We start from the raw sequence: 9939 nt of genomic DNA on the forward strand, positions 1-9939 counted from the left end.
GGCTGATGTCATATGACGCGTCAGCCGGCGCTAACTCCGGCAAGCGGGCTTAACGATTTTCGTTAAGCCCGTCTTGCCGGAGCCTATGGCGTCGGGCTGCTAGCCCCGACCGGGGACCAGAATCGGTCCCCCGTCGGGAAGGGGCGCGCTGCCGTAAAACCCGCCCGGGTTTTACGCCAGCTTTACGATTTCTCCCGTTTTGGGAGAATCTCGCCCTAAGTGTTTATTGGCAACTAACTTATATACAGACACAGACTCTATACAGGTGTTAATACTCTGGCTCCCGGGTTCACTCTGACCAGAACCCTGCTCCCCAGGCCACATACTTTTTCTTCATTGGTTGGAATTTGCGCGCTGCTGAACGATAGGCCCCTAGCCAGTCACATGGACTGCGAGGGCGCACCCATTAAAGGGGCCACGCGACAAATCCCTCCCCACTTAAATCACTGTATAACATATGAATAAATAAGTTATATACAAGTAACTATATACAAGATACGACTGAGGACGTAAAGGGAAAAGAGTCCAAAAACAGTCTGTCACAGCTTTAACCGATCCGATTTACTGAGTCTCGTGGAGCGTCTTAATCCCCCAAATGGCTCCTATGCTCATAGAATCATAGAAGCCCTACAGTGCAGAAGGAGGCCATTCGGCCCATCGAGCCTGCATCGACCGTCTGAAAAAGAACCCTACATAGGCCCTGCCCTTCATCCATATACCCCTACCGTTCACCCATGTACCCCCATCCTTGACCAATATATCCTCATCCTTCACCCATCTACCCTTCATACCCCCACCCTTCCCTCGTTATCCCGGACTCTCCTGCCCTCCGTTCCCTGCGTCCTCTCAGGCCTCCTCAGGCCTGTCGGGTGGGGGTTTGCATGGCTGCAGCATTTTCTCCATGAGGTTGAAGCGGACTCGGACTTTGAACCCATTCTCGGCCATGGCAAAACAATTGAGCAGGTTAAAGTGGCCCATGTAGGTGGTGTATGAGACCTGATGTTGGTTCAGCAGCCACTCCTACTTGGTGGCATCGGCGTGGCTGGTGCTGATATATTTGGACTGGTGATGCTTCAGCTGGCTGTGGATGTTGTAATGGTCCATCATAGCGCTCCCCTAAACTCGGAGGTAATAACATTGTCAACCTTAGCAGACTGTTCCTGAGAGTCAATCAAACCCGCTGGGTTATTCCCTTCTGTAGCTTGTTCCTGGATCATAGATGGGGCCTCCCCGAGTCCCCTGGATCCCCTTTGTTCCTGCTCCACCACATTGGTGCTAGCTTGCCAGCTCCAAACAAGATTGGGCCGAGATCCCTCGGCTCCTCACGTGGTCAACGTGTTTCCGTGCGGCCCTGCCAGACAAGTCCACCATGTATGAAACTGGGCCTGACTTGGCCACAATCCGGCCTGGTAACCATAGTGGGCCTGAGGCAAAGTTTCTGACAAGGACCCGGTCGCCCACTTGGAAAGATTTGTCCCTTTTTCGCGAAGTGTGTTGTTTCCTCTGGAAGGCCTGCCATGAGGGCAGCACGGTAGCATGGTGGTTAGCATAAATGCTTCACAGCTCCAGGGTCCCAGGTTCGATTCCCGGCTGGGTCACTGTCTGTGTGGAGTCTGCACGTCCTCCCCCTGTGTGCGTGGGTTTCCTCCGGGTGCTCTGGTTTCCTCCCACAGTCCAAAGATGTGCGGGTTAGGTGGATTGGCCATGCTAAATTGCCCGTAGTGTCCTAATAAAAGTAAGGTTAAGGGGGGGGGGGGTTGTTGGGTTACGGGTATAGGGTGGATACATGAGTTTGAGTGGGGTGATCATGGCTCGGCACAACATTGAGGGCCGAAGGGCCTGTTCTGTGCTGTACTGTTCTATGTTCTATGTTCTATGTTCTATACCTCCACCCTCCCTACCAAACTTGGGAAAACCAAGTCCAACCGGGTCCTTAATTCTGCCAGTGGGATGTCCCTAGTGGCATGGGGTGGTTGTACTTTAAGACAAAAGAAAGTTGGCCAACCTAAGATGTAGTGGCCTGATAGACCCTCATCCATGGGCATCCAGGTCACTCCCAAGGGAGGAGTTTGGCTATAGAGGGCAGTGCCTGCTGTGTCTGGCAACGTTCGCCCTTGTTCAATGTCGTTGTCTATGCCAGGCCACCAGATAGAGCTACATGCGAGCGAACATTTTCATTTTTGTCTGGTCTGTATGGGCATTATACAATTCTTGCAATAACGGCTCTCAGGCTGGAGGTAGTACCACCCCACGGGATCCCCAGAGTATGGCTCCAACCTGAGAATTGAGTTCATCCTGATGAGTAAAGTATGGTCTTAATTGGTCAGACCATGGTGGCACCCGGTTAAGAGCATGTGTTTCACTTTGGACAGGACTGGGTCCGGTTGTGTCCAATTCTTTATGTGGCTGGACCAAACCAGCAAGGTGTTCAGAAAGGTCAGTGTTCAGACAATTTCTTGAGGTATAGGTCGGGGTGTCATGTTCTTTGGAAGTGGGAGCTGACTCAAAGCATCAACATTCAAAATCTGTGCGCATGGCCTATGCTGAAAGATGTAGTCATCGGCCGCCAGAATCAGGGTCCACCGTTGTACTCTGGAAAAGGCGAATGGTGGTATCAGCTTATCCACATGAAGGGGCCCCAGTAGTGGCAGCTGGTCCATTATTATTGTGAAATGTCGCCTGCAAACATACTAGTGAAATTTTTAGACACTGCAGATTACGTAAAGTCCGACTTATCAATGTGCGCGCATTTTGGTTCAGCGTCAGAAAGTTCTCAACGTGAAGGCAATTGGCCTCTTTGAACCAATCTCCATTGTAAAGGATAGAACTTCCCCTATCTAATATGGCGATGCAACACAGGTCAGAATGATGGGTTTTTTTGGGTCTCAATGAACCAGTGGCTTGATGACTGTAAAACCAGTAGCTTGTTCCTGTGGTTCCTTTCAGTGCCAACGCTGGTGTTGTGGGTAGGTGTAATGTTGCCAATATCAATGCTAGGTTGGGAATACAATGACAATACCATCCCTAAGAAAGACTTTAATTCTGCTACATTCATATGTGTTTGGTCTCTTATGGCTCTTATTTTGTCTTCAAGTGGGTGTAGATCTTTTGAGTCCACTTTGAACCCTAGGTACGTGATTTCATGAGCTAGAAGAGTGCACTTCTCACGTTTCAGTCAGACTCCCTCATATCTGAATCTTCTCAACACCACTACTAAGCTTGCCAGGTGCTCCTCTTGTGATGCTCCTGTTATTAGGAGCCAGGTAGACCACAACTCTTGGGGTGCCCTGGAAGAGATTTTCCATGTGCACTGGAATAGTGCACGGGCTGAGGAGATGCCAAAGGGTTATCTGGTCTATTGAATTAGGCCTTCATGCGCATTAATCGTCAGAGAATTTCGGTAACCTTCATTCAGTTCTTGCTGCAAGTAAGCATGACTGAGGTCATGTCTGGTGTATGTGAGCCCCCCCCCCCCCCCCCCCCAGCTTCACATAATGGCCCTCAATTCATGGAATTGGGTATTTATCTACTTGGGCTGCCTGGTTAATTGTAGTCCCCGCATGTTCTAACAGTGCAGTCCAGCTTTAATACAGAGACGATGGGAGTTGCCCATTCTGAAAACTGCATGGTTCTGACTATTCCCAGTTTTTCCAAGCTTTAAGTTTGGTTTCCACTTTCTGGTGCAAGGAGTAAGGAACTAGTTTTGCTCTGAAAAACTTTGGTGTTGAGTTTGGGTTGACGTAAATCTTGGTCATTAGTCCCTTAATTCATTCTGGAACACATCTTGGTCTCTGTTTAAGACTTCCTGAAAGGCGCTGTCTGAGATTTAAAAACTTTCCAACTAGTTCAACTTGATTTGGCACAACCAATCTCACCCCATCAGGCTTGGTCGATGTCCCTGGACAATGATCATAGGTAACTGAGCACCTTGTGCAGATATGACACTTGAGTCACAATTGTTCCTAAAAGGTCTCTCCTCAAAGATGTTTAAAAGTTTGTTCACCTACACCCTTGGCAAGTGTCCCATGTCGATCTTCACCTTTAGTGTACTTCCATTTACTGTGACCTGTATGTTTTAGGTTCTTCGTCTGAATTCTTTTCCACTTTGTTCACTGGAACTATGGTTTGCTGCTTTTTAAAAAATTGGTGCATTCCGATGGGCACAGCAGCATGCCTGGATATCACCCTTCCAATTGCACCGAAAACAAATAAGCTCTCTCTGTAGCAGCACGGCTCCTGAAGGTCATCTCCCCTGCATTGGTAACAGTCACCCTGACTCCTGGACTGATGGCCCAATGTTTTCCCTGGCCACTGACTCTTGTTCCTGGAATCATGGCTAAACCTCCTATGTGCCCGTTGACCTGGCTGCACACATTGCAGACATACCGCCTCACAACTGGTTCACCTTTCCCTCTTGCATTCTTTGAAGTGCTGACGCACCCCTCTCAGCACAGTCAGCTGCTTGGGCCATCTCGATCACCCTGAGTAGGCTAACATTCGTTTCAGCCAGAAGCTTCTTTTGTACGCTCATGCTGTTTTCAAAAATTCATTTACGGGATGTGGTGCCGCTGGTTAGGCCAGCATTTATTTCCCATCCCGAGTTGCCCTTCAGAAGGTGGTGGTGAGTTGCCTTCTTGAACCACTGCAGTCCTTGAGATGTAGGCGCACCCACTCCCTCCCTAACAGCACAGTGGGTGTACCTACGCCTTAAGGACTGCAGCGGTTCCAGAAGGCAACACACCACCATCTTCTGAAGGGCAACTAGGGATGGGCAATAAATGCTGGCCTAGCCAGCAACGGCCACATCCCGTAAATGAATTTTTAAAAAAATTTTAAACCCTAGTGAAGGCCTCAAAGCATTTTCGGCATCAGCCAATCAGTTCCCAGTGGCGCTGCCGGCAATGGGTGAGCTGCTAGTCACTGATTGGGTGGCAGCTCATGGGGATAGAATTTCCACCCTCTCGGGGACTTAGTCCAGTGGGACATCTAATGCTGTCCAATTTAAGTGTTTGTCCAGCTTGTAATTGCATCGGAGACTGGAGAAAGGAAAGGAGGGTTTCATGCTGGTTCTCCAATAGATGGGTGGGTGGGGCTACCTCCATCCTGGAAATGAATTCCACTCAATAATTGAAAGTGTCACACCAGTAACATCTATAAAACTAAAATCAAATTGAGAAACAGCATCAAATAACAGCGATGATGCCCAAAACCATAAGCTCTCCCCCCAGGGCAGCACGGTAGCACCAGTAATTAGCTATTACACCGTCAATTCACTGTGAGACCGTGAGAGCGAGTGAACATTAGGCGTTTTTATCCATGAACTCGCCTGCCAGAGTCGGCTGTACAAATGAGTGCCACCCACAGGTGGCCAGTCTATATATTGCCCCGGTGAGGCGGAGCCAGAGGCGGACCCCACCGGGGTTCCAGTACAGTACCTGGAAGTAGACCGTATCATCACTTCCAGGTCATAGGTCACAGCACTATACAGACAGTTCATACTTAGGTGAATACATTCACCACATTAACACTGTGGCTTCACAGCGCGAGGGTCCCAGGTTCGATTCCCTGCTGGGTCACTGTCTGTGCGGAGCCTGCACGTTCTCCCCGTGTCTGTGTGGGTTTCCTCCGGGTGCTCCGGTTTCCTCCCACGGTCCAAAGATGTGCAGGTTAGGTGGTTTGGCCATGATAAATTGCCCTCAGTGACCAAAAGGGTTGGGAGGGGTTATTGGGTTATGGGGATAGGGTGGAAGTGAGGGCTTAAGTGGGTCGGTGCAGACTCAATAGGCCGAATGGCCTCCTTCTGCACTGTATGTTCTATCATCTATGTTCTATATAACCTGATTAATTGTCCTGGTTTATTTAGAAATATCTTCATCTCCTGTCCGTTAATGACACAGGTAAACCTGTTAAACATACTCACTGCATCTGTGGAATGAGGGAGACTTTTCTACAACTTCCCATGGAAAGATAAGGGGAGGGATTCTCTGTCCCGCCGCACCTGTTTCCTGGTGCAGCGCACCCCCTCTGGCAGCGGTATCCTTCGACCCAGCAGCCGGTCAATGGGGCCCCGTTTGTGGGCACTCCCATGCCGTCGGGAAATCCGCAAGCATGAGTGTGCTCCCGGCGAAACAGAGGATCCCGCCAACGGAGAGTCCAGCTCGAGGAATAGTTGCATTTCTGGAACACCTTTCGGAACATCCCAAAGTATTTCACAGCTGATTACATGGTTTGGAGGTGTGGTCACTGTTCAATGTAGTGGATGTTTAGGGCAGCACTGTAGCATAGTGGTTAGCGCAATGCCTTCACAGCTCCAGGGTCCCAGGTTCGATTCCGGCTTGGGTCACTGTCTGTGCGGAGTCTGCAAGTTCTCCCCGTGTGTCCATGGGTTTCCTCCGGGTGCTCCGGTTTCCTCCCAGAGTCCAAAAATGTGCAGGAGTAGGTGGATTGGCTACGCTAAATTGCACTTAGTGTCCAAAAAAGGTAAGGTAAGGTGGGGTTACGGGGATAGGGTAGAACTGTGGGGATAGAGTGGAGATCTGGGTTTAGGTAGGGTGCTACCTAAGGGCTGGTGCGGACTTGATGGGCCGAATGGCCTCCTTCTGCAATGTAAATTCTGTGACGTGACAGCTAATTTGCACAGAGCGAAATCACACAAACAGCAATGTGATAATGCCCAGATCCATCTGTTCCAGTGATGGATGTTGGCCAGCACACCACAGGGAGCGGCTATTTGATTAAGTCCTATGACTTGAATGCCAAGAAAGGGCCTTGATTTAACATTGCATCTGAAAGTTGGCACTTCTGACTGTGCAGCATTCTCTCAGTACACTGCTGGTAATGTCAGCATGGATTATGTGCTTAAGATACTGAAGTGGGACTTGAACCCCAACCTCTGTCTTAATTGTGAGAGTACTACCCACTGAGCCGTGATGACATCTTAAAAGAAAGGGTTTCTCATGTCAATGTTTGACGATAAGCATGCCATAATATAGGATATCTTTACACAGTCGATAGCTGTTCACATGCAGATTTACATTGGTGAGGGCTGACTGTTTCCATTTATGCAGCAGGGCACCATGTGTAAAATCCTTTCTCCGGTGGAGAGGTAAAACATCTATGACATTTCTGGGAGATAACTCCTGATAATTCATCATGTCGCATGGGCAAATTTGAAACAGGAGACTGTTCGCAGTCACTTCTTAATCCTGCACCTGACTAATTCCTCAGTCCACCCTTGGAAACTAAATGCCATTGAACTGCAGGTTACCACTTTTCCATGCTGATATTCATCTGTCTTGAAAGAAATTCTCTGCAGGGTTTCACCTACCATGGAGGTCCGGAGTCTCTCCCAGCTTGGCAGTGACAAATAGGATGACTATATGACACACCGGTGTACCCATGGTTGGTGGTCTACGTGGAAACTCTACTTTTCCTTGTTATTTACTATACAGCCTAAAAGGCCATTTTAAAACATCTCTTTCACCTGTCAGAGACCCACCACAAATAAGTACCTACAGTAACATTAAAAGGGTCTTGTGAAAGGTCACTGGAACTACCTAATGGAAGATAAAAATTTAAATTATCCTCCCTGAGGGTGTTTCCATCTTGTCCTGTAAACTGGAATGAAATTGAATACTCGAAGAAGTCTCTTAGAGCTGCCATGATTTATATATATTTGTGAGTTTTGTCTGTGCGTTGTTAACAGCATGAAATATTTTGCTTAACAATTCAGGTGCAATGGTACATTTGTTACTAAAATTTATCAGGCACTCTTTTATCCCACTGTCCGTTTACATTAGATACATTCCCAAAGTGGAAAGATTGTCGTTGTCCCACAGTGCTATCAATTACTGGGAACTTTCGACCTCTGCGCTCACCAGCACCTGATTCATTGGAAAGAATGTGAGAAAATCAGGGGCTGGTGCGTGCAGAATGAGTTGTGGCTGGCCTCATCCGTGTGCAGGACCCACCACAAACACTGGCCCCCTTCACAGGCCCTTTGTTCTTGGCATATGGGCAGGTGCGGCAGGATGAGATTTGTGCTGTCGCCTTCTCAGTCATTCATCTTGTGCCACAGAAAGTTACTGCAATGTTTTACAATCACCGCTCAACATTCAGAAGATCAGCATTTCTCTGACTTGTTCTGAATTCAACAATATGGCCTCCACTATGACAAAAGAAAGCTAAAGTGGACGATACAATTCTTTTAAGATGTCATCATGGCTCAGTGGGTAGTACTCTCACAATTAAGAGAGAGGTTGGGGTTCAAGTCCCACTTCAGTATCTTAAGCACACAATCTATTGAATGCTGTAAAATAAGTTGTGTATTTTTCTTTAGCACTTTCAAAATATTGGTCAGCAAATCCAATAGCACTTAAATTTGTGATTGGTTAGAGTGTTGTCTAAAATTTAATGATGTGGAGATGCTGCATTGGACTGGGGTGAGCACAGTAAGACGTCTTACGACACCAGGTTAAAGTCCAACAGGTTTGTTTCGAATCACTAGCTTTTGGAGCACGGCTCCTCCCTCAGGTGAATGAGGAAGGAGCAGTGCTCCGAAAGCTAGTGATTCAAAACAAACCTGTTGGACTTTAACCTGGTGTTTTAAGACTTCTTAATCTAAAATTTAAGGTCAAGTTGTATTTAGCAGGTGGATTATGAGGGTAGAGTCTGAGCAGTGCAAGTAGACTCCTATTGTCAAAAGTACGAGCTGTGGAAATACTTTGGGCACCAGTCTACATAGACTGTGAAGAGTTAATCAAATACATCTTGAATTCTATTGATAGCTTCATGGTGTGTCTCACCTGAACTCCTTTCACAACCTGTGCTCCTGTCTCAGGTGGCGCATTCAGGTCTTTGAAAGTCAGCTTTGACTCGGTGAGTGGCATTGTTGACGCAAACCCCACTCCAGAAATATGAGCACCAGGAAGCTAGGCTGACACTCCAGTGCAGACGGAGTGCTGCACTGCTTGAGGTGTTATCTCTTGGATTGAAATGTTAAATCAAGGCCCTGTCTCCTCTTTCAAGTAAATGAAGAGCTTCTATGGCTCTACTTGGAAGAAGAGCAGGGGAGATATCCTGCTGTCCAGACCAATTCCCACCCTCAGTCAACATTACCAAATCGGATTATCTAATCACAGCTGACTGTGGAAATTTGCAGCATGTAAATTGTAAATTTTACATGTAAAATGTAGGAAAATTGATTCTCCTACATCAAATGTATGCTGTTGGCTGTGAAGCACTTTGGGACTTCTCGGTACTATCTAAATGCAAGTCTTTTTTTTTGCACTTGGGTTTTTTTCCTCATTGCTTCACACCTCTCCTACCATCACCTAACTCTACTGTTACACATCTTTGTTAGCCATCACCCCATGGATCCAACCACTGCCCTCCACCTTCCCTGGGAACCTTAGAAGATCAATAGAGCACAGGATCAAAAATCATAGTTATATACTCACTATACAAAAAGGTTACAAGACTCTGTTTTATGTATTAATGCTGGACAGCACATTGACCCATTCTGACTTGGAAGGAGGATGTCAAGCAGGATATCTTATCTTTTCCTTCCTTGTGAAAGGAAGTGCACCATTTTTTCAACTATGTTCTGCCTCAGATTTTTGATGCAGCAAGAAAAATATCCTTTAAGAGGTGAGGATGGCTGGATATTCCACCCTTCACTTCGGCCACTCAGTGGGAAGAAAGTCTAATCGAGGCTAGCAGATCATTCTGCCCGCATATCAGACTCAAGCGAGGACAAGGACCTGAATTTTCACTCTCATGTCAGGAGCTCGGAGAAATTCCTGACGCCGCAAGCCCAGCTCCCGAGAAATATTCCCGATGTTCAGATTTTAGTTTTGGGTGGGAGGGTGGAGGCAGAGGGAGTGGAAGTGGGATCGATGAAAGACAACCCTCAGTGATCTTGGACTTGTAATGAAATCA

At 47.5% G+C, this 9939-nt stretch overlaps 1 pseudogene; it reads right to left on the minus strand.

Annotated features, from left to right (window-relative positions):
* Window positions 1–846: 846 nt before the first annotated feature.
* On the minus strand, window positions 847–1107 carry LOC119973722 (annotated as a pseudogene).
* Window positions 1108–9939: the final 8832 nt, after the last annotated feature.

The sequence above is a fragment of the Scyliorhinus canicula genome, chromosome 11 (genome assembly GCF_902713615.1).
Source record: "Scyliorhinus canicula chromosome 11, sScyCan1.1, whole genome shotgun sequence".
In the NCBI taxonomy this organism is placed as follows: domain Eukaryota; kingdom Metazoa; phylum Chordata; class Chondrichthyes; order Carcharhiniformes; family Scyliorhinidae; genus Scyliorhinus; species Scyliorhinus canicula.